Genomic DNA, 26,005 nt, shown 5'->3' with positions numbered 1-26,005 from the left:
CTGTCTGTCTATCTATCTACCAATCATCTATCTGCTCTGAAGTTCAGTGGAAAGTGTCAGATACAGCAACATCTTGCATGCATTGTTACTGATCTGCTGGTTTATCTTGTTGAATCAACTGGCTCATCCAGCTTCTCCAGCTCCTGTCAAATCTCCACCAGATTCTCCAAGTTCTGCCCCAAGTGTGTGGACAGTTCCACAGTGAAAGGTCCCACATTCTCCTACTGATCACTCATAGCATTGATGTTGGAAATGGCAAGAGACACACACGCTGGTTCTGCTTTGTCTTGTGGTTCCAGTTCCAGTTCGTCTTCACTGATTCCAGTTTGCCTATCCTCTCAGCCACAACTAGCTTTCCTTTCTATCTGCTAGTCCGTCTGACCTATGACGTCAACACTAGACTCAGATGCAAAAGCTTATATACTCTTTTTCCAGCTCCCATAATTGCCTAAGGTCTAACACTATGGTAAATCCATTATTCTATGAATAGAAGTTCTGACTCTCTTTTCAATTTCTGATTATATAAAAACCATCCTGCTCCTTATTACTACTGTTTATGCTTTAATATTACAAAGTAGTAGTCTACATTTAAAATGGCAACGTAGTTATTCTAGGAAATTAGTTGCCATATAAATTCTAGTGTAAATTTCCTCACAAAATCTTAACTGGAATTTTAATCAAGCTTTAAATATACAAATTAATAGATTTTTACATTAGTGTAATTATATATTTAAAATATTATATTTGACAGCATGAAGTCTTTTCATGTACTAAAATAATATCTCTGCCCTTTATTAACATCTTAAAATTTCCTCCATAGATGTCTTGTGTATTCTTGGTCAATAACTAGTTTTCTTTTAACAAAATATTCTTAGTTGGTTATTGAGGCTAAAGGCAACCAGTTTTTATTTATTTATTTAAAGACAGAGTTTCATTCTTGTTACCCAGGCTGGAGTGCAATGGCGCAATCTCGGCTCACCACAACCTCTGCCTCCTGGGTTCAGGCAATTCTCCTCCCTCAGCCTCCTGAGTAGCTGGGACTACAGGCACGCACCACCATGCCCAGCTAATTTTTGTATTTTTAGTAGAGATGGGGTTTCACCATGTTGACCAGGATGGTCTCGATCTCTTGACCTCGTGATCCACCCACCTCGGCCTCCCAAAGTGCTGGGATTACAGGCGTGAGCCACCGTGCCTGGCCCTTATTTTTTTAAACTTATTTATTTTACTTTAAGTTCTGGGGTACATGTACAGATCATGTAGGATTGTTATATAGGTATACATATGTCATGGTGGTTTGCTGCATCCATTCCCATCACCTACATTAGGTATTTTTCCTAATGTTATCCCTCTCCTAGCCCCCCACCCCAACAGACCCCAGTGTGTGATGTTCCCCTCCCTGTGTTCATATGTTCTCACTGTTCAACACCCACTTATGAGTGAGAACAAAGGGCAACCAGTTTTTTAACTGATTAAGATACTTTATTTTTGTTACAAAATGAATGGAGTTATTTAAAAAATATTATTCTTTGGTTATTGAGGCTAAAAGCAATCAGTATAGTCTTGTGTCTGTCAACCTTGCCCCAATCCCTTATGAGTTCTGATAGTTGATTGATTCTGTGTGTGTGTGTGTATGTGTGTGTGTATTTGTGTGGCTGATTCTGATGCTTGTCTACCCATTGGCCGTCTACCTTCTCTTTTATAGTAATATATCTAATCCTAAGACATGAATTAGGATTGGTTTAAAACATTACAATTCCATTTATCTTTTTAATTGGTCTAGGGACATGCAACCAAATTCTGTTCTATAAAATAGTTTAGAAAAAGCTGTCCTCTCAGTTAAGAGAAAGGCATGGAAAAAGAAAAGTCTCTCTTTACCCATATCCACTTCCTTCCTGCTTAGGAATTGATAGAAGCTGATGTGTGAGAATTTTATGCTGGGAGCTCCAGCAGCTACCTTATGATCAAAATGGAAAACTTAGTCAAAATGCAGAGGATGGTCTACCAGACAGGTGGGACAAGTGTGGGCCCTTGCTGTGTCATGAGCTCCCCAAACAACTGGGAATCACCTTCCTCCAGACTGCTTTACATTGAGGAAGAACTTTCCTAATGGTTAAGTTACAATTTGTTAAGGTCTCTGTAAATCACAGCTAAAATTACTCTGTTGGATATAGCAGCAGTACAGTTCATAGCAATACCCCTGGGGCATTCCCCTTCACATTCTTTCTTTTTCTTTTATGTAAAGATGGTGTCTCACTGTGTTGGCCAGGCTGATCTCAAACTGCTGGTCTCAGGCAATCCTCCTGCCTCAGCCTCCCAAGTAGCTGAAATTATAGATGTGTGTTGCTGTGGCTGGCTCCCCTTTACATTCTTTAATTTAATTTAGAGATAGAGTCCTACCTGTTGCCCAGGCTAAAGTGCAATGGCATAATCACAGCTCACTACAGTCTCCATCTCCTGGGTTCAAAAATTATTCTCCTACATCAGCCTGCCGAGTAACTGAGGCTACAGGCCCATACTACCACATCCAGCTAATCCTTCATATTCTTAATTACAAAATGTGTAATACATATATTATTTTCCTTTTGCCCATTTCCTACCTTTTTGTCTTGTATTTTATCTCCATATTCTCCACAGGTTTACTTACTTTAGCTCTGGACAATCTTCACAGGCAAAATAGGAAACAGTCCGCATCATCAAAGCTCTGCTGGATCCCCAGTAGAATCAGCTCTGTCTCTTTCCCTTTATCCTCTACCTAAAATCACAGGCAGTTTTACAGGCTCACTTAATATCGGGGATATGATAACCCTGTTTTGAGTATTTATAAAGAGCAAACAGTCACAGATATGAAGCTAAAGTGAACTGGGGTATAGAGAGTTTCAGGCATTTGTACAAGTCTTTGGCAAAAAGTGTCACATTGTCTTTAAAATTTCTCATCTGATTCTAATAATTTGCTTAAATGACTTTTGTCTGGTAGAGCCAAATGGAGAGATCCCAGAATAAGAGGGAGGAAACCATCAGCCCAGTAAGAGAGCATGACAATGCATGAGTGGGGAGTGGTAACCAAATTATAACAGACCAAGTATAATTAGATAATGAAAACATTTTAAACCCATAATATTAGTAAGAGATGAACATTGACTCCTTTATAAATTCTTTACTATATCAAAGAAGGGTGGCTAGAACTTCAGGAAGCTAAGCTCCTACCTTGTCAATGAATAATTCTGTGACCTTTGAAATTTTCTTTCCTTCACTCTCCTCACTTATAAATGAAATAATGGATTGTTGTGAAGCTGGAAGGAACTTATACAGGTGAAATTATAGTTGGTCCTTTGTTGTATCTGTGGTTCCCCATCCATAGATTTAACCAGTCTCAGTTAAAAATATTTGGAAAAAAAAATTAAAAATAACAAGACAATAATAAAGAAAGAATACCAATTTAAAAGTACACAATATAACAAATGCTTTACATAGCATTCACATTGTTGGTATTATAAGTAATGTAGAGATGCTTTAAAGTATAGAGGAGGATGTGCTCAGCCAATCAGCAAATACTATACCACTTTATATCAGGGACTTGAGCATCTTTGGATTTTGGTATCCTTAGGGGTCCTGGGACAAATCTCCTGATGATACCAAGGGATGACTGTACTTAGAAAAAAAGAAGATTCAATGGGAGAAATGTGAGCCACCTTTTCTTTTGTTTTAATTGACTAAAAACTGTATATATATATATATGGTGTACAAGATGATGTTTTGATATATGCATACATCATGGAATGGCTAAATGAAGCTAATTAGCATATGCATTACTTCACTTTTTTGTGTGTGCAGAGAACACTTAAAATCGACTGTCTTAGTAATTTTCAAGTATTCAATGTTATTAACAGTCGCCGTGATATACAATAGATCTCTTGAATGTATATCTAATGTTGAACTCAAAATTTGTATCTCTCGACTAGCATCTATATCTTCAATCCCCCTGTCTTATGTCATGAGTTTCCTGGCCAACAGGGAACCATGAGCCCCTGATAACCTCCATTCTACTCTCTGCTTCTATGAGTTTGACTTTTTCAGATTGGCTTTTCGTGCCTGGCATATTTCACTTGACACAATGTCCTCCACGTTTATCCATGTTGTCACATGACAAGATTTCCTCCTTTTTAAAAGGCTGAGTAGCATTCCGTTGTGTACCTACCACATTTTCTTTGTTCATCCACTGATAGACACTGAGGTTGATTCTGTATCCTGGTTACTGTAACACTGCAATAAACATGGACATGAAGATATCTTTTTGATATACTAATTTCATATCCTTTGGATATATACCCAGAAGTGGGATTGCTGGATCATATGGTAGTTCTATTTTTAATTTTTTTCAAGAACCTCCATACTTCTTTCCACAATGGCTGCACTAATGTACATTTCCACCAACAGTGTACAAGTGTTCTCTTTTCTCCACATCCTCACCAACACTTGTGTTTTCTATAATAACCACTCTGACCGGCATGAGGTGATATATCATTGTGATTTTAATTTGCATTTTCCTAATGGTAAGTGATATTAAGCATCATTTTATATATCTGTTGGCCATTCGTATGTCTTTTTTGGAAAAATGTTTATTCAGGTTTTTTGTCCATTTTAAAATTGGGGCTGACACTGGGTCCACTGCCTAAAAATTAGCCATGCTCTGCAAGGAACAGCAAAAAATAAAATAAAATAAAATTGGGTTGTTTTCTTAGTTGTGCAAGTTCCTTATATATTTTACATATTAATTTTTTTGACCTCTTTGCATAATTTTACAAATATTTTCTCCCATTCTGTAGGTTGTTTCTTCACTCTTTTGATTGTTTCTTTTGTTGTGCAGAAACTTTTCAGTTTGATCTAATCCCATTTATCCATTTATCTATTTTTCCTTTTGTTGCCTGTGGTAAGCCACCTTTTTTTTGAGTCAGAGTTTTGCTCTTGTCGCCCAAGCTGGAGTGCAATGGTGTGATCTCAGTTCATTGCAACCTCTGCTTCCCAGGTTCAAACGATTGTCCTGCCTCAGACTCCCGAGTAGCTGGGATTACAGGCACCTGCCACTACCCCGGCTAATTTTGTATTTTTCATAGAGACGGAGTTTCCCCATGTTTGTCAGTCTGGTTTCTAACTCCCTACCTCAGGTGATCCACCCACCTCGGCCTTCCAAAATGCTGGGATTACGGGCATGAGCCACTGTGCCTGGCAGTAAGCTACCTTTTTAAAGTTATTAAACTTCAAGAGGAGAGAAGTCTTTCTGACCATACACAGATATTCTCATGTCCTTTTTTTCCCTCAAAATATAAAACAGGCCAGGCACAGTGGCTCACATCTATAATCTCAGCACTTTGGGAGGCCAAGGCGGGTGGATCACCTGAGGTCAGGAGTTCCAACCAGCCTGGCCAACATGGTGAAACCCCGTCTCTACTAAAAATATAAAATACAAAAAGGCTGAAGCAGGAGAATGACTTGAACCTAGGAGGCAGAGGTTGCAGTGAGCCGAGATTGCACCACTGTACTCTAGTCTGGGTGATAGAGTGAGACTCTGTCTCAAAAAAAAAAAAAAAACAAAAGAAAGAAAAGAAAACATGCACTAATGGGCTAGGCCTAATTTAGCTTCAGGAATCAGAAAATTAGATTTGGGTCCTACCTGTGAACACTCGCTGCCTTTCGCATAATCTTAGACAAGTTGCATTTCTTCTTTCATTCATTCTCCTTCTGTAAGTCAGTAAGTCCTCCTTAATTGTGCTCTCCCTTTCAGAGGAATAGTGTCAAACTTTGAGAGAAACACATCCAAGTTCTTAGGTTTTTAGCGTGGTAGTTAGACAGACACAACACAAGCAGGGCAGGAGAGGGCCCCCATCAGGAATGTCAGGTGACAATCAGGTGATGATCAAGTGATTGTTAAACGGTCTCTCCAAAATAATTGGTCACAGCTGGCGCCAGGAAAAAGCCTCCCAATAGACAGAAAACACCTGAAGCTGGTGATCAGCAGTTTTCTGATAAATTCTCAGGAGTTGGTCGAATGGGTTCAAACATACACACTGAGAGGCAAAATGGCAGTTTAACTGGTATATGATCTTCCTCCAGGAACACGCAACTGGAAAGGAAAAAGTGCGTCAGGTGAGCATGCACACAACTTCAGTAAACACACTGCATGTGCGGCCCCTCCCAAGGGCTGGCAGGCCATCGCGCATATGGACAGCCCACTCCAAGGGCAAAATCAAGGGAGAAGAAATGCCAACCCAAGAACCATGCCAACATAGAAAACCCCAAGTCAAGGGTCAGATGGGGCACTTGGATCACTCAGGTCGTCTGCTTGGTCCTTTTCCAAGTGCACTTTGCTTCCTTTCATTCCTATGCTAAAACTTTAAATAAACGTTCACTCTTGCTCTAGAACTTGCCTCAGTCTCTCACCTTGCCTTGTGCCCCATGGCTGAATTTTTTCCTCTGAGGAGGCAAGAATCAAGTTGCTGCAGACACGTATGGATTCGCTGCTGGTAATGATCACACCACTGCACTCCAGCCTCCCCAGTAGTCACCAGGAGCTGGGAGAGTGGCAGGAATTTCTGCAGCTTGCAGGAGTGAAATGCAATCTGAGTCAAAGAGCCATGAAGTATAAACTCAGATATTAAAAATCTGTAGGCTGGCTGGGCGCAGTGGTTCACACCTGTTATCCCAGCACTTTAGGAGGCTGAGGCGGATGGATCACAAGGTCGGAATTTCTAGGCCAGCCAGGCCAACAGAGTGAAATCCCGTCTCTACTAAAAATACAAAAAAAAATTAGCCAGATGTGGTGGTGGGCACTTGTAATCCCAGCTACTCAGGAGGCTGAGGCAGGAGAATCACTTGAACCTGGGAGGTGGAGGTTTCAGTGAGCCGAGATCATGCCATTGTACTCCAGCCCAAACAACAGTGTGAGACTCCATGTCAAAAATAAATAAACAAATAAAATAAAATAAAAATAAAAATCTGTAGGCAGGGAATTTTAGCTGGGGGTCAGGTTTTCCAAGCAACCAGGGACTTTCTTTGCTTTTGCATTTTCTTGTCATCTTGAATGAAAAATATTAAATACCATGTAACAATTTCTTTTTTCTTTGAGACAAGGTCACCCAGACTTGAGTGCAGTGGCACAATCACAGATCACTGAGGCCTCAACCTCCCAGGCTCAGGTGATCCTCTCACCTCATCCTCCCAGATAGCTGGGACTACAGGCATGTGCCACCATGCCTGGCTAATTTTTTGTAATTTAGTAGAGATGGAGTTTCACCATGTTGTCCAGGCTGGTCTTGAACTTGGGCTCAAGTGATCTGCCCATCTTGGCCTCCCAAAGTGCTGGGATTACAGGCATGAGCTACTGCGCATGGCCAACAATTTCTTAAAGATAAGGAATTACCATTAAAACCAATGATTCTGAACTCCATTCAAGTGCAACTCCCTTCTTACGATAGATATTTTATAAGACCTGCTTACAATTCTGTCATTAACTTAATAGACAACTTACAAGTGAACATAATTTTAAAAAAGCAACATAATGCCTAATTATATAAAGGAGTAATAAAAGCAAAGCTGTTTATAATAAAGTAGTATGTATTTCAATAGTGAAATATCTAAGTATGACTTCTAGACATAATAACATAGTCAGATGCTTACATCAATATGTAGAATCAGTGTAAATGAGGCAGCTATATATGTAGTCTGATATAGGTGTGTTAAAGGAAACTTTAAAACCATATGCAGCATTACTCGTGATGATGTGATGTTCCTAAATGTTGAATGCCTTGTGGTATATTTCTAACAAAATATTCCTGAAGGCTGGGCATGGTGGCTCATATCTGTAATCCAAGCACTTTAGGAGGCCAAGAAAGGAGGATTGCTTGAAGCCAAAGTATAAGACCAGCCTGGGCAACATAGGGAGATCCCTATCTCTAAATAATAATAATAATTAAAAATAGAAAAGCTGGGCATGTTAGCACACACCTATAGTCCTAGCTACTCAGGAGGCTGAGGTTGGGGGATCGCTTGAATCTAGGAGTTTGAAGATGCAGTGAGCTGTGATCACGCCATAGCCCTCCAGCCTCAGCAATAGAGCAAGGCCCTGTCTATTTTTTTTTTTTAATTCCTGGAAAATTTAAATCTATTAAACGTGCAGAAACTACTTGCTATTTATTTGCAAAATGAGTTAAGTTCTAAGTTCAGATCATTAAAAACACCTTTTTCAGTTAGCTATATGTCTGTGATGGACACCAAAAAGTATGCAAGATGTAGGGCAATTCTTACTGCATGGGACAGTCTTACACATTTTAAGAAATATTGTATTCCCAGTACCAACCCACTAAATGTTAGTCACTTCCAGTTATAATACTATAAAAACTTTCTCACAAATGTTTAAAATGGTAACCAATAGTAATACCACCCCTATTGAGAAACTCTACTATAAACAATGTCTGGCACTTGGTATGCATTTAATAAATGCTTATTGAATAGAAGAATGAATGATTATATAAATATTAAATCTCCAAAAATAACTTTAACTTCTGACTGTAAGTATTAGAAAACTCAACCAACAGTAGTTTAGACAAATTAGGATATATAACATTTCACTAAGAAGATTGAAGTTAGGCAACCCAGGATTGGTCTGACAGCTCATGATGTTATCATTGTTTATGGTTCTGTTTTATTTCTATTTTGCCATTCTTAGCAAATGCATTATTTCCTAATGAATTAAAGATGGGTGCTTCATCTCTGGGTCTCAAATCTATATTCAAAGCAGACAAGTGGAGGGAAGAGGAAAGGATTCTTGCCAGCAGACTTCCTCTTCTCTTATTGGCCAGAACTATGTCACATGATCAGTGCTAGCTGCAAGGGAAGCTATCAACCTCTCCCTCAAAGTAATACTGCTGCCATATAAAATGTAAACAAAAAAAACCTTTCAAATACATTACTAAGCTGCCAAGAAAGTAAAGGTTCCCAGAAGCTAAAAATAAAGTGAACTTGGAACCTCCTAAGAGGTGAGGAAAGTGCTAACACTTTTGCCTTAAGGACATATGCTAAACTCTGGTGATCTTAACATTGCATTTATAATGGTTTCACAGGAAGTGGGGTTGAGAACAGAAGACAAAGCTTGCAGCCTGCCCCGTGTTTGGAGTCTAATGGTAGACCTTGACTTAAAGTTGCAAAATGAAATGGCAAGCCACAGACTATAGAAAATATTCATGAAGTCGTGTGTTCAGAATATATAAAAACTTCTACAAATAGGTATTGAAAACAAAAACAACCCAATTTTAAACAGGAACAAACCAAATATTGGAGAGGAGATAGAGCAAGTAGGACTTTCAGACATTGCTGATGGAAATATAAAATATGCAATCATTTTAGAAACTGGCAATTTCTTAATATGTTAATCATATACCTACTATATATCCAAGTTAAATGAAAATATATGTCTACACAAAAGCTTGTACATGAATGTTCATAGCACCATTAATAATAATAGTCAAGAAATAGAAACAACCCAAATGTCCATCAACTGATAAAAGCATACACAAGATGTAGTATATCCATACAATGGAATATTGTTTAGCTATAAAATGGTACTGATACATGCTACAATATAGATATATCTTGAAAACATTATGATACATGAAAGGAGCCAGACACACACACACACACAAAAACACATTATATGATACCATTTATACAGCATGTATCAAGAATGGGTAAACTCATACAAAGAGAAAGATGGTTAGTCACTCCCCACTTATTTCTCTTCCAGCCCTTGACAGCCACTAACCATCTTTCTCTTTGTATGAGTTTACTCATTCTTGATACACGGAGTAATAAGAATATTCTGGAATTAGATAGTGGTCATGCTTGCATAACTGTACTAAAAACCATGGAATTGTACACTTTAAATGGGTGGATTGCTTGGCATCTGAGTTACGTCTCAATAAAGTTGTTGTTAAAAAAATATATAAACTATATACATCATCAGCACTGCTACCATCCCAATTACCCCTGCCAACATCTTGGTATATAGCCTTCTAAACTCATTTCTGTGCATCATATATAGTTGCTAAAGAATGAAAATTGGATTATACCATACATATCCTTTAAGAAGTGGTGGTGGTGGTGGTGGTGGTGTTTACATACAAAATTTCAGTCTATTACCCAGGCTGGATGCAATGGTGCAATCATAGCTCACTGCAGCCTCAAATGCCTGAGCTCAATTGATCCTTTCAATTCTCCTGCCTCAGCTTCTTAAGTAGGTAGGACTACAGGTACATTCCACCACACCCAGCTAATATTTCAATTTTTCATAGAGACAGAGTCTCACTATGTTGCTCAGGCTGGTCTCAAATTCTTGGCCTCAAGCAGTCCTCCCCGTGAGTTTCCCAAAGTGCTGGGACTACAGGCATGTGCCACCACGCCCAGACTTTATAAAAAGTATTTGAAATTACAACACACATGACTTTATAGTCATAAAGTAGTATCAGACTAGAAGACCATTTTCTTTGTTCTGATTTTAGGAATGAAATGCCAGTCTTTCATCAATAAATATGATATTAGTTCTGGTATATGTATCTGGTAATATGATATCTATTTCATAGATACTCTTTATCAGGTTAAGTTTCCTCTTATTCCTCATTTGCCAAGTGTTTTTTTTTAATCATGACATGGTGTTGCATTTTTGTCAAATGCATTTTTTGCATTGATTGAGATGATCATGTGGGTTTTTCTCTTTACTGTCATATGCTATTGAGTGATTACCTTATGTTGAGCCAATCTTGCATTCCTGTGATCTCATTTGGTTATGGTTTAAAATCCTTTTTGTGTGTGTGTGTGTGTAAACTGGCACATTTTATTTATTTATTTATTAATTACATGGTCTCTCTCTGTTGCCCAGGCTGGAATACAGTGGTGCAATCTCAGCTCACTGCAACCTCCACCTCCTGGGCTCAAGCAATTCTTATGTCTCAGCCTCCCAAGTAGCTTAGACTGTGGGCATGTACCACCACACCTGGATAATTGTTATATTTTTTTTTTTTTGTAGAGGTGGGGTTTCACTGTGTTAGCCAGGCTGGGCGAATTTTCTTTTTTCTTTCTTTTTTTTTTTGACACAGTGTTTCGCTCGTTACCTAGGCTGGAGTGCAATGGCGCGATCTCGGCTCACCGCAACCTCTGCCTCCTGGGTTCAGACAATTCTCCTGCCTCAGCCTCCTGAGTAGCTGGGATTACAGGAACACGCCACCGTGCTCAGCTAATTTTTTGTATCTTTAGTAGAGATGGGGTTTCACCATTTTGACCAGGATAGTCTCGATCTCTTGACCTCGTGATCCACCCGCCTCAGCCTCCCAAAGTGCTGGGATTACAGGCCTGAGCCACCACGCCCGGCCTGCGAATTTAAACCTACTGAATCTATATATGAATGGATCTCACTGTCTCAATTATGGAGTTTCATTACAACACCATTGTATTAGTTCATTCTCATACTGTTAATAAAGACATACTCAAGGCTGGGTGCAGTAGCTCATGCTTGTAATCCCAGCACTTTGGGAGGCCAAGGTGGGTGGATCACCTGAGGTGAGGAGTTCAAGACCAGTCTGGACAACATGGTGAAACCCCGTCTCTACTAAAAATACAAAAGTTAGCTGGGTGTGGTGGCACACACCTGTAATCCTGCTACTTGGGAGGCTGAGGCAGAATTGCTTGAACCAGGGAGGTAGAGGTTGTGTAAGCCGAGATCATGGTGATTTATAAAGGAAAGAGGTTTAATTGATTCACAGTTCTGCAGATTTGGGGAGGCCTAAGAAAACTTACAATCATGATGGACAGGGAAACAAACATATCCTTCTTCACATGGCAGCAGTAAGGAGAAGTGCAGAGCGAAGAGGGGAAAAGCCCCATATAAAATAATCAGATCTCATGAGAACTCACTATCATGAGAACAGCGTGGAGGCAAGCACCCCATGATTCAATTACCTCCAACTGGGTCCCTCCCATGACACTGGGGGATTATGGTAACTGCAATTCAAAATGAGATTTGTGTGGGAACACAGCCAAACCATAGCATTCTGTCCTGGCCCTTTCCAAATCCCATGTTCTCACATTTCAAAACAAAACTATGCCTTCTTAACAGTCCCCCAAAGTCTTAACTCATTCCAGGATTAACTCAAAAGTCCAAGTTCAAAGTAATATCTGAGACAAGGCAAGTCCTTCTGTCTATGAGCCTGTAAAATCAAAAGCAAGTTCGTTTCTTTCTAGATACAATGAGGGTACAGGCATTGGGCATATACACTCATTCCAAAGGGGAAAAATTGGCCAAAACACAGGGGTTACAAGCCCCACCCAAGTCTGAAATCTATCCAATAGGGCTATCATTAAACCTTAAAGTTACAAAATGATCTCCTTTGACTTCATGTCTCACATCCAGGTCATGCTGATACAATAGATGGGCTCCTATGGCCTTAAGCAGCTTCACCTTTGTGGCTTTGCAGGGTGCAGCTCCCCTCCCAGCTGCTTTCATGGGCTGGCATTGAGTATCTGTGGCTTTTCCAGTTACACAGGGTAAGCTGTCGGTGGATCTACCATTCTGGGGTATGGAGGACGGTGGACCTCTTCTCACAGCTCTACTACGCAGTGCCCCAGTGGGGGCTCTGTGTGGAGACTCTGACCCCACATTTCCCTTCCACACTGCCCTAGCAGAGGTTCTCCATGAGGGTTCTGCCCCTGCAGCAAACTTCTTCCTGGACATCTAGGAGTTACCATACATCCTCTGAAATCTAGGTGAAGGTTCCCAATTTTCAGTTCTTGATTTCTGTGCACCCATAAGCTCAACACCATGTGGGAGCCACCAATGGCTTGCACCTTCTGAAGCAACGACCTGAGCTGTACATTGGCCCATTCTTAGCCATGGCTGGAGCTGAAGCATCTGGGATGCCAGGCATCATGTCCAGAGGCTGCATAGAGTGGAGGGGGAGGGGAAGGGGGTTGCGGGGGAGGGGATGGGGGGAATGGGCCCAGCCCATGAAACAATTTTTCACAATATTGATTCTACCTATCCATGAGCATGAGATGTGTTTCCATTTGTTTGTGTCATCTGTGATATCTTTCAGCAGTGTTTTGTAGTTTTCCTTGTAGAAGTCTTTCCCCTCCTTGATTAGGTATATTTCTAAGCATGTTTTTTTCCAGCTATTGTAAAAGGGGTTACATTCTTGATTTGATTCTCAGCTTGGTTGCTGTTGGTGTGTAGAAGAGCTGTTGATTTGCATACATTGATTTTGTATTCAGAAACTTTGATTAATTCTTTTATCAGTTCTAGGAGCTTTCTTGAGGAGTCTTTACAGTTTTCTAGGTAAATGATCATATCATCAGCAAACAGTGACAGTTTGGCTTTCTCGTTACCAATTTGGATGCCCTTTATTTCTTTCTCTTGTCTGATTGCTCTGGCTAGGACGTCCAGTACTATGTTGAAGATGAGTGGTGAGAGTGGCCATACTTGTTGTGTTCCAGTTCTCAAAGGGAATGCTTTCCATTTTTATCCAATCAGTATTATGTTGGCTGTGGGTTTGTCATAGATAGCTTTTATTACATTGAGGTATGTCCCTTTTATGCTGATTTTGCTGAGAGTTTTAATTATAAAGGCATGCTGGGTTTTGTTGAATGCTTTTTCTACATCTATTGAGGTGATCATGTGGTTCTTGTTTTTGATTCTGTTTAAGTGATGTATCACATTTAAAGAGTTGCGCATGTTAAACCATCCTTGCATCTCTGGTATGAAACCCACTTGATCATGGTGGATTATCCTTCTGATATACTGTTTGATTTGGTTAGCTAGTATTTTGTTAAGGATTTTGACATCTCTGTTCACCAGGGCTATTGGTTGGTAGTTTTCCTTTTGTTGTTGTTATGTCCTTTCCTGGTTTTTGTACTAGGGTGATACTGGCTTCACAGAATAATTTAGGGAGGGTTCCCTCTTTCTCTATCTTGTGGAATAGCATCAATAGGATTGGTACCAATTCTTCTTTGAATGTCTGGTAGAATTCTGCTGTGAATTTGTCTGGTCCTGGACTTTTGTTTTTGGTAATTGTTTTTATTACCATTTCAATCTCTCTGCTTGTTATTGGTTTGTTCAGAGTATCTAGTTCTTCCTGATTAAAGCTAGGAAGGTTGTATCATTTCAGGACTTTTTCCATCTCCTCTATGTTTTCTGGTTTATTTATATAAAGGTGTTTATAGTAGTCTTGATAATCTTTTGTATTTTCTGTGGTATCACTTATAATAGCTCCCATTTCGATTCTAATTGAGCTTATTTGGATTTTTTCCTCTTCTTTTCTTGGTTAATCTTTCTATTGGTCTATCAAGTTTATTTATCTTTTCAAAGAACCAGCTTTTTGTTTCATTTATGTTTTGTTTGTTTGTTTCAGTTTTATTTAGTTCTGCTCTGATCTTGGTGATTTCCTTTCTTCTGCTAGGTTTGGATTTAGTTTGTTCTTGCTTCTCTACTTCCTTGAAGTGTGACCTTATATTGTCTGTGTTCTTCCAGCCTTTTTGATGTAAACTTTTAGGGCTATGAACTGTCTTCTTAGCACTGCCTTTGCTGTATCCCAGAGGTTTTGGTAGGTTGTGTCACTATTGTCATTCAGTTAGAAGAATTTTTACATTTTCATCTTGATTTCATTTTTGACCCAATGATCATTCAGGAGCAGGTTATTAAATTTTTACGTATTTTCATGGTTTTGAAGGTTCCTTTTGGAGTTGATTTCCAGTTGTATTCTACTGTAGTCTGAGAGAGTACTTGATATAATTTCAATTTTCTTACATTTACTGAGGTTCATTTTGTGGCCTGTCATATGGTCCTCCTGGGGAAAGTTCCATGCACTATTGAATAGAATGTATATTCCGTGATTGTTGCACAGAATGTTCTGTATATATCTGTTAAGTCCATTTGTTCCAGGGTATTGTTTAAATCCATTGTTTTTGTTGTTGTTTTTTACTTTCTGTCTTAATGACCTCTCTAGTGCCATGATCTCATCTCTCCCTCTTTTTCAAAGTCTACTAATCCCATCATGAGGGCCCAACCTCGTGACCTAACCTAACTGTAAGGTCTTTTAGGCTAATTGACAGTGCCATGGATACCACGGTAACCTCTGTGACCTTCACAGACACTCCAGATGAGCTCCTGGGAAGTCTGAAGTAACTGGAAAACCACAAAAGAAGAAGGAATGACCATCCCCTGTGGCATGTAATTAACTTTGAGACATTCTTCTATTGTTCCTTACTCCTGCCTTAACTGATAAGGCAACTGGACTTTGTAACTGACCTTGGTCAATCTTGTGACCCCAGACCCTATGACCCCCTCCCAGCTTGAACTTCTTTAACTTTCCAATGCCAACCCCAAACCTATAAAACCAATTCCTATCCCTCTGCCCTCTGCTGACTCTCTTTTAGACATAGCCTGCCCGCACCTGGGTGAATAAACAGCCATGATGCTCACACAAAGCCTGTTTGGGGGTGTCTTCATTCAGAGTGTGTGTTTTAACACTAATCCTATGTAACTTACCCTAACCCCATCTTTAAATACCATCACATTGAGAGTAGGGGTTTCATCATGTGGATTTAGAGAAAATGAGGGGGAACATTCAGTCAAAAACACCTTATAATCTTTTTTGTTTTGTAAGATTGTTAATAATATCCCATTTCTCATTGCTGATTTTAGCAATTTTAGTCTTTTTCTTTTCTTTCTTTTTTTCTTTTTTTTGGAGACAGAGTCTTGCTCTGTCACCCAGGCTGGAGTGCAGTGATGCAATCTTGGCTCACTGCAACCTCTGACTCCTAGGTTCAAGCATTTCTCCTGCCTCAGCCTCCCTAGTAGCTGGGATTACAGGCACGTGCCACCACACTGTGCGACCCCCTTGTAGACCCCTGCCCGGTACCCGACCCCAAATAACAGCTCGAGAGTTGGAAGCCGAGTTCAGGTTTATTGGGACCAGTGGGCAGGCCAGGAAAGGAAGGAGATCGGGGCTGGCTGCGACTGTGCAGCTGGGGTAGGAGGGTTTTATAGGGGGGGGGTGGACGGGGCGTGGACACAGGGCTGGCGGAGTGTCGTAGGAGCTTAGGATAGGCTGTCCGTCTCTGGGCAGACTGCTGAGGTGGCTCAGAGGGTTACGTGTAGGTTCAGGATAGGCCGAGGCTTGGCGGGCTTTCCTGCTGTGATGATTGGCTGCTTGTTGTTGCTGGGCAGAACAGAGCAGGCTTGGCGGGCTTTTCTCAGGGCAGCAGGAAGCCTGGGGGGAGGGTGGGGGCAAGAAACCTGGGGGAAAGATGGCGGGACTTTCTACCGAACACACACCAGGCTAATTTTTGTGTTTTTAGTAGAGACAAGGTTTGACCAAGACCAGGTTGGTCCTGAACTCCTCACCTCAGGTAATCCACTTGCCTCAACCTTCCAAAGTGTTGGGATTATAGACATAAGACACCATGCCTGGTCAAGTCTTTTAGTCTTTTTTTTTCCTTTGCCTGGTAAGATTAGCTAAACTTTTGTCAATTTTGTTTGTCTTTTCAAAGAACCAACTTTTGGTTTTACATATTTTCTCTATGGTTTTCCTATTTTTGATTTCCTTTATTTTCTCTGTAATGTTTATTATTTCTTCTGTTTGCTTTGGATTTGCTTTACTTATTTTTTTTTTTGCTCTTAAAGTTTCAGTTATTGATTTCAGATCTCTCTTTTTTATTTTTTAAAGTGGCATTTCTAATTATACATTTCCCTCTAGATGCTATTTATATCGCATCTCATAAGATCTGATATACTGTGTGTTTGTCTTCATTCATCTCAAAGTATTTTCTAATTTCTTTTGTGATTTCCTTTTAGACCTTTAATTATTTACAACTGTGCTCAATTTTCATATACTTGCGACATTTCCAAATTTTCATGTTATTAATTTCTAATTTCATTCCACTGTGGTCACATAATATTATTTGCATCATTATAGTCTTTTACACTTTATTAAGACTTGTTTTACGGTCTAACATATGTTTTATCCTAGCAAATGTTACTTGTGTGCTTGAGAAAAATGTTATTGTTCTGTTATTAATGAATATAGGTTCTTTAGATCTCTGGTAACTGGATTATACCTTGTTCAAATTTTCCATTTTTTTGAAGACGTTCTGTCTAGCTATTCTATCCACCGTTGAAATTGGGATAATTAATCTCCAACTATTGTTGAATTGACTATTTCCCCCTTCAGTTCTGTTAGTTTTGCTTGTGAATTTGGGGTTGTTTGGTGCATATATGTTTATAATTCTTATATCTTTTTGATAAGTTAACTTTTTTTTTTTTTTTGAGACAGAGTCTCACTCTGTTGCTTAGGCTGTAGTACAGTGGTGTGATCTCAGCTCACTACAACCTCCACCTCCTGGGTCCGAGTGATACTCTTGTTTCAGCTTCCAGAGTAGCTGGGATTGCAGGTGCATGCCACCACACCTGGCTAATTATTATATTTTTAGTAGAGACAAGGTTAGTCCATACTGGCCAAGCTGGTCTCAAACTCCTGACCCCAAGTGATCCACCTGCTTTGGCCTCCCAAAGTGCTGGGATTACAGGCATGAGACATTGCACCTGACCGATTAACTCTTTTATCATTATAGTAAGTCCTTCTTAGTCTCTAGTAATAATTTTTTTGTCTTAATGTCTACTTTAATAATATTCTAAATCTCTTTTGATTACAGTTTGACTGGTACATCTTTTTTCATGCTTTTATTTTCAACCTCTTTTTGTCTTTAAAGTCTCTCATAGACAGCATATAGTTGGATCTTGTTTTTAAATCAGCTAATTTTTTTTTTTTTGAGACATAGTTTTGTTCTTGTCAGCCAGTCTGGAGTGCAATGGCATGATCTTGGCTCACTGCAACCTCTGCCTCCTATGTTCAAGTGATTCTTCTGCCTCAGCCTCCCAAGTAGCTGGGATTATAGGCACCTGCCACCACACGTGGCTAATTTTTTTTTTTTTTTTTTTTTTGTATTTTTAGTAGAGACGAGGTTTCATCATGCTGGCCAGGCTGGTCTTGAACACCTGATCTTAGGTGATCCTCCCATGTAAGCCTCCTAAACTGCTGGGATTACAGGTGTGAGCCATTGTGCCCAGCTGAATCTCTTATTTTTAATTTGAGGGTTCAATCAGTTTACATTTAATACAATTACTAATAATCACATTTGCCATTTGTCTACTTGATTTTTATGTTTTATGTCTTTTTCAATTCTTCCTTAATTAATGTCTACTTTTGTGTTATATATTTTCTAATATACTGTTTTAATCCTTCATTGTTTCTTTTACTGTATTTATTTTTGAGTTATTTTCTTTTTTAAAATAATTTGTAATTTTCAATTTTTGTGGGTACACTGCAGCTGTATATATTCATGGGTTACATGAGATGTTTTGATAGAGGGGTGGGTTGCAAGACATTTGATAATTTCCTTTGTAATTTTTTTGTTCACCCACTGGTCATTCATAAGCATATTGTTCAATTTCCACGTTGATCTTGTTTGGCTGTGTTCCCACCCAAATCTCATCTTCAATTCCCACAGGTTGTGGGAGGAACCTGGTGAGAGGTAATTGAATCATGGGGGAAGGTCCTTCCTGTGCTGTTTTCATGATAGTAAAAAAGTCTCATGAGACCTGATGGCTTTATAAGGGGGAATTTTCCTGCACAAGCTTTCTCTCTTTGCCTGCTCCCATCCATGTAAGTCAGGACTTGTTCCTTCTTGTCCTCCACTGTGATTGTGAGGCCTCCCCAGCCACGTGGAACTGTAAGTCCAATAAACCTCTTTCTTTTGTAAATTGCTCAGTCTCAGGTATGTCTTCATCAGCAGCATGAAAACAAACTGATACATACCAGTAGAGTGAGGTGCTGCTGAAATGATACCCAAAAATGTGGAAGCAACTTTGGAACTAGGCAGAGTTTAGAATAGTTTGGAGGGCTCAGAAGAAAACAGGAAAATGTGGGAAAGTTTGGAACTCCCTAGAGACTTGTTGAATGACTTTGTCCAAAATTTGGATAATAATATGAACAATGAAATCCAGGCTGAGGCAGTCTTAGATGGAGCTGAGAAACTTGTGGAGAACTGTAGCAAAGGTGACTCTTGTTATGCTTTAGCAAAGAGACTAGTGACATTTTCCCCCTGCTGTAGAGATATGTGGAACTTTGAACTTGATAGAGATGATTTAGAGTATGAGGCGGAATAAATTTCTAAGTAGCAAAGCACTCAAGAGGTTACCTGGGTGCTGTCAAAGGCATTCAGTTTTAAAAAGAAAACAGCATAAAATTTCTGAGAATTTGCAGCTGACAATTCAATAGAAAAGAAAAACTCATTTTCTAAGGAAAAATTCAAGACGCCTGCAGAAATTTGCATAAGTAACAAGGAGCCCAACATTAATCCCCAAGACAATGGGAAAAATGTATACAGGGCATCTCAGAGACCTTTGCAGCAGCCCCTTCCATCATAGGCCTGGAGATGTAGGAGGAAGAAATAGTTTCGTGGGCCAAGCCCAGGAGCCCCATGCTGTATGCAGTCTAGGGGCTTGGTGCCCTGTGTCCCAGCCACTCCAGCCATGGCTGAAAGAGGCCAACATAGGGACTGAGCCATGGCTTCAGAAAGTGCAAGCCCCAAGCCTTGGCAGCTTCCACATGGTATTGAGTCTGGGAGTACACAGAAGTCAAAAATTGGGGTTTGGGAACTTCTCCCTAGGTTTCAGAGAATGTATGAAAACACCTGGATGGCCAGATAGAAGTTTGCTGAAGAGGTGAGGCCCTCATGGAGAACCTCTGCTAGGGCAGTGCAGGAGGGAAATGTGGGTTCAGAGCCCCCACACAGAGTCCCTACTGGGTTACCACCTAGTGGAGCTGTGAGATGAAAGCCACTATCCTCCAGACCCCAGAATGGTAGATCCATCAACAGCTTGCACCATGCACCTGGAAAAGACACAGACACTCAATGCCAGCCCATGATAGCAGCTGGGAGGGAGGCTGTACCTTGAAAAACCACAGGAATGGAGCTGCCCAAGACCATGGGAACCTACCTCTTACATCAGCATGACCTGGATGTGAGACATGGAGTCGAAGGAGATCATTTTGGAACTTTAAGATCTGACAGACCTGCTGGATTTCAGACTTGCATGGGGCTTGTAGCCCCATTGTGTTGGCCAATCTCTTTCATTTGAAATGGGTGTATTTACCCAATGCCTATACCCCATTGTATCTAGGAAGTAACTAGTAACTAGGTTGTTTTTTATTTTACAGGCTTATAGGTGGAAGACCTTGCCTTGTCTCAGATGACACTGTAGATGTGAACTTTTGAGTTAATCCTGAAATGAGTTAAGACTTTGGGGGACTGTTGGGAAGGCAAGACTGGTTTTGAAATGTGAGGACATGAAATCCCTGGAGGGGCCTGGGCGGAATGATATGGTTTGGCTGTGCCTCCTCCCAAATCTCATCTTGAATTCCCATGTGTTGTGGGAGGGACCCTGTGGGAGGTAACTGAATCATGGGGGCAGGTGTTTCCCATGCTGTTCTCATGTTAGTAATTCTCATGAGATCTGATAATTTTATAAAGGGGAGTTTCTGTGCACAACCTCTCTCTTTTTGCCTGCTGCCATCCATGTAAGACATGACTTGCTCCTTCTTGCCCTCCATGACGATTGTGAGGCCTCCCCAGCCATGTGGAACTGTAAGTTCATTAAACTTCTTTCTTTTGTAACTTCCTGTGTCTTGGGTATGTCTTTATCAGCATGAAAATGGACTAATACACATGCATTTGTATAGTTTCCAAAATTCCTCTTGTTATTGATTTCTAGTATGATTCTGTTGTGGTCAGAGAGGATCCTTAATATTATTTTAATTATTTTGAATATTTTAAGACTTGTTTTGTGACCTAACATATAGTCTATCCCTGAGAATAATCCATGTGCTCAGGAAAACAATGTGTATTCTGTAGCCATTGGATGAAATGTTCTGTAAATATCTACTAGATCCATTTGATATATAGTACAGATTAAGCCCAATGTTTATTTGTTGATTTTCTGTCTGGAAGATCTGTTCAATGCTGATAGTGGGGTGCTGAAATCTCTAGTTACTATTGTATTGGAGTTTATCTCTCTCTTTAGCTCTGATAATATTTGCTTTATATTTCTGGGTGCTCCAGTATTGGCCACATATATATTTCAAATTGTTATATTCTCTTGCTGATTTGAACCTTTTTTCATTATATAGTAACCTTCTTTGTCTCTTATAGTTTTTGTCTTGAAATCTATTTTGTCTGATATAACTACCTTTGCTCTTTTTTGGTTTCCATTGATGTGAAATGTCTTTTTCCAGCCCTTTATTTGCAGTCTATGTGTGTGTTTGTAGGTGAAGTGCATTTGTTGTAGGCAACAGATTAATGGGCCTAGTTTTATTCATTTATTTATAATCCATTCAGCTACTCTATGTCTTCTGATTGGAGAATTTAGTTCATTTACATTCAGTATTATTATTGATTAGTAATAATACACTTATTCCTGCCATTTTCTTATTTGTTTTCAGGTTGTTTTGTGGTCTTCTCTTCTTCCTTTCTTTCTTGTCTTCCTTTCAGTGAAGAAGATTTTCTCTGGTGATATGATTTCATTTCTTGCTTTTTATTTTTTGTGTACTTATTGTATGTTTTTCTATTTGAGATTACCATGAGGCTTGCAAATACTATCTTATAACTTATTATTTAAAACTGATAACAACTTAACACTGTTTGCATAAACAGACAAGCCAAAAGAGAACTAATAGACTGTCTTAATTCCCCTGCTTTTTTAGCTTTTTATTGTTGCTTTTTATACCTTACTGTACTGCCTATGTCTTAAAATATTGTAGTTATTACTTTGGATTGGTTCATTGTTTATCTTTCTACTTATGATAAAAGTAGTTTACACACCACAATTAAAGTGTTATTATATTCTGTGTTTTTCTGTGTATTATCACCAATGAGTTTTGTACCTTTAGATGCTTTCTTCTTGCTCGTTAAAATCCTTTTCTTTCTGATTGAAGTACTCCCTTTACCATTTCTTATCAGACAGGTCTGGCTATTGATGAAATTACTCGGATTTTCTTTGTCGGGGAAAGTCTTTATTTCTCCTTCATGTTTGAAGTGCAATTTTGCTGGTTATACTATTCAAGGATAAAAGTTTATTTTCAGCACTTTAAATATGTCATGTCACTCTTTTCTAGCAGGTAAGGTTTTACACTAAAAAGTCTGCTGTCAGATGTATTAGCGCTTCATCACATGTTATTTGTTCTTGCTGCTTTTAGGATCTGTCTTCATCTTTGACCTTTGGAGTTTGATTATTAAATGCCTTGAGGTAGTCTTCTTTGGGTTAAATCTGCTTGGTGTTCTATAACTTTCTTGTAATTGGATATTGATATATTTTTAGATTTTGAAAGTTCTCTGTTATTATCCCTTTGAATAAATTTTCTATCCCTATCTTTTTCTTTACCTCCTCTTTAAGACCAATAACTCTCAGATTTTCCCTTTTGAAGCTATTTTCTAGATTCTGTAGGCATGCTTAATTATTTTTTATTCTTTTTTCTTTTGTCTTTTCTATGTATTTTCAAATAGCCTATCTTCAGCCTCACTAATTCTTTCTTCTGTTTGATCAATTCTGCTATTAAAAAAACTCTGATGCATTCTTCAGTATGCAATTGCATTTTTCACTCCAGAATTTCTACTTGATTCTTTTTAATTAGTTCAATCTCTTTGTTAAATTTATCTGACAGAATTCTGAATTCCTTCTCTGAGTTATCTTGAATTTCTGAGTTTCTTCAATCTAGCTATTTGGAATTCTGTCTGAACAGTCACATGTTTCTGTTTTTCCAGGATTGGTCCCACATGCCTTATTTACTTTTTTTGGCGAGATCATATTTTCCTGGATCATCTTAATACTTGCAGATCTTCTTCTGAGTCTGGGTATTGAAGAGTTAGGTATTTATTGTAATCTTCACAGTCTGGGCTTGTTTGTACCCATCTTTCTTGGGAAGGCTTTCCAGATAGTTGAAAGGACTTGGGTTTTGTGACCTAAGCTGTATCTGCTTTAGAAGTCAGTAACACTGTGGTTCTCGCAGACTCATAGAGGTACTACCTTGATGTTCTTGGACAAGATCCAGAGAATTCTCTGTATTACTAGGCAGAGATCCTTCTTCTCTTCCTTTACTTTCTCCCAAACAAATGGAGTCTCTCTCTGTTCTGAGCCACCTGCAGCTGGGAATGGAGTGACACAAGCACCCCTGTGGCCTCCACCCTTAAGAATGGCTAGGTCAGACCTAAAGCCAGAACAATACTCAGTCTGGCCCAAGGCCTGCTGTAACCACTCCCTGGCTACCACCTATGTTTACTCAATGCTCTAGGGCTCTACAATCATCAGCTGGCCAAACCAGCCAGGCCCATGTCCTTCTCTTCAGGGCAACACATTCCTCCAGGCCCTGTGTGGTTCAGGGGTGCCATCCAGGTACCAAGAACTAGAGTAAAACACCTTAGAAGTCTACCTGGTGTTCTATTGTGCTACTTTTGAATTATTTTCTTAGTGGGTGTATATTAGCCAGGGTTCTCCAGATAAACAGAAGCAGTGGGATATGTAGAGATATGTAAGAGGATATTTATTATAGGGATTGACTCATGAAAATATGGAGGCCAAGAAGTCCAATGAAATGCTGTCTGCCTATTTCCTGGGAAATCAGGAAAGCCAGTGATATAATTTAATTCAAGTTCAAAGGCCTGAGAACAAGAGTACCTGATGACATAACTCCCAGTCCTGAAAACTTTAATCCTGGTGGGGTATACATTGCTGTAACTCCATTTCCTAAGAACTTGAATTGTCGAGGGATTGGAAGTCCTAGAGTTTGAAGGCCCAAGAAAAAGTAGTTTTACTATCTGAGGGCAGGAGAAGACGAATGTTCCAATTCAAGAAGAGAGAGAATATTAATCCTTCCTCTGCCTTTTTATTTGATTCAGGCCTTCAACAGATGAGATTATGTCCACCCACATTGATGAGGGTGGATCTTGTTTGCTCTGCCTATTAATTCAAATACTAACCTTGTCAAGAAACACCTTCACAGACACACCCATAAATAATATTTTACCAGCTATCTGGGTATTCCTTAGGCCAATCAAGTTGACATATAAAATTAATCATCACAGGTTGCTGTTAGAATTATAACAACATCATAATTTATAACAATCTATTTCAAGTTAATGCCAACTTAATTATAATAATATACACAACTTTGTTCCTATATACCTCATCCCTTTCCCCCTCATTTTTGTTACTGTCATGCAAATTATAATATATAATCCCAAATCTAGATATTCTACTCTTTACTGATCATCTCCAGTACATTGTGTGCCCTTGAGTACAGCAAAAATATGAAATGCTTTGCAAATTTTAAGTCATCCTTGCACAAGGACCATACTAGTCTTCTCTGAATTGTTCTAATTTTGGTATATGTGTTACTGAATTGAGCACAATGTGATCTGATTTTACCATTATGAACTTCACTATGACAGTGTGAAAAATGGATTAAAGAGGAGGCCAATGTGAGGTGAGAAGACTGATACAAAATGTTGGAGTAAATAGATAAAAGATGAGAGTAGTCTAAACTAGAGTTCAATACTGAAGTGCTAGAGAACAGAGGCTGACAACAAATTTGAAAGATATTAAAGAGATAATATTAACTAGCTATGGTGACTAAATATAGGATTGAGGAAAATAGAGAAGGACAAAATATTTAGCTTTCTGCATCATGTAACTAAAGGAACTATGGTTCTATTCACAGAAATAGGTAACATTGAAACAGGAGCTTTGGAAGAAAATGCAACAAACTCAATTTAAGACCTGTTGAATTTGTGATATTTGTTGAATATCCAAATGGAGACTGGAGAAGATCAGTACAGAGTGGGATATCTAGATTTGAAACTAAAGTGAGATGTGAGTATAGTATAGATTTGAGTGATTAGTATGTAGATAGTGATATAAGCCATGTAAGTTTATCAGAATGCCCAGTAAGAGTGAATATAGTAATAATAGAAGAAGATGAAGGATGGAATTCTAAGGAACAATCGTATTTGAGTTTGAGGAAAAGATTCCTCCCCAAAAAGAGAAAGAGAAGCCTAGACGTACCTGGGCAAGCAGGAGAGCGTGCTGTCTTGAAAATTGAAGGGAGAAAGTATTTCAGGAATCAAGATGCCACAGAAAATAAGGACTACAATGTTTTCACTGGATTAAACAATAAAGACATTCATTAATAACTATCTTTAATGTTATTAAAGATAGCTGTAAATTATTTGCTGTTCTCTCTATCAAGAAGTGAAATCTATTTGCCTTCTGTTGAATCTGGACTGGATTGGACTTATATTGACAAATGTGGCAGAAGTGAGGTTCTTTAATTTCTGAAGCTGAGCAGCTTCTATTTTCACAAGGTTGAAATTGTTCCTCTTGAAACTCAGCCATCATATCGTGAGAAGCCCACATGTAGAGAGGCCAGGAGGAGGACTAACTTCTAGCTGAGTTCCCAACCAAGAGCCAACACCATCTGCCAGCCATGTGAATGAGCCATAGTGGATGTTTCAGCTCAGTCAAGCCTCCAGGTGACTGCAGTTCTATGCAGAACAGAGGAATTGTCCAACTGAGACTTTTCAACCCACAGAATCATGACAGATAATCAATGGTGTCTGTTGTTTTAAATGACTAAGTTTTGAGGTAGTATGTTACTCAGCAATTGACAACCTATTTTTTTACTATTTTGTAATGTCCATAAGAGCAGCTGTCCTGTTGGGGAACTGCAGGTGTAAATTGCAATGGGTTGTTGAAGAGTGACTTGAAGGATAGAAACTGGAGACATCTACTTTAAGAAGTGGACTATGAAAGAGAGGAGCTCTTTAGAGTGGTATTGGAAGAATTTCTTTATTTGACAAA

At 39.2% G+C, this 26,005-nt stretch overlaps 1 long non-coding RNA gene and 1 other non-coding gene across 2 annotated transcripts in view; both read right to left on the bottom strand.

Moving 5' to 3' along the window:
* Positions 1 to 2,634: 2,634 nt before the first annotated feature.
* LOC128932374 (uncharacterized) overlaps positions 2,635 to 26,005 on the bottom strand; it is a 43,553-nt gene continuing 20,182 nt past the window's right edge. The window contains exons 2-3 of the long non-coding RNA XR_008482154.2: positions 5,672 to 6,121; positions 2,635 to 2,755 (exon numbers count right to left, since the gene is read on the bottom strand). This is a non-coding gene — a long non-coding RNA (uncharacterized LOC128932374). The remainder of the gene's footprint in view (positions 2,756 to 5,671; positions 6,122 to 26,005) is intronic.
* Positions 24,451 to 24,556, bottom strand: LOC118154929 (U6 spliceosomal RNA). Its single transcript, XR_004745183.1, has one exon. It is a non-coding gene; the product is annotated as a U6 spliceosomal RNA (small nuclear RNA).

This window comes from Callithrix jacchus, chromosome 6 (genome assembly GCF_049354715.1).
Source record: "Callithrix jacchus isolate 240 chromosome 6, calJac240_pri, whole genome shotgun sequence".
Classification (NCBI taxonomy): domain Eukaryota; kingdom Metazoa; phylum Chordata; class Mammalia; order Primates; family Cebidae; genus Callithrix; species Callithrix jacchus.
Note: the sequence above shows the minus strand (reverse complement) of the source record. Positions and strands in the feature narration are given on the sequence as shown.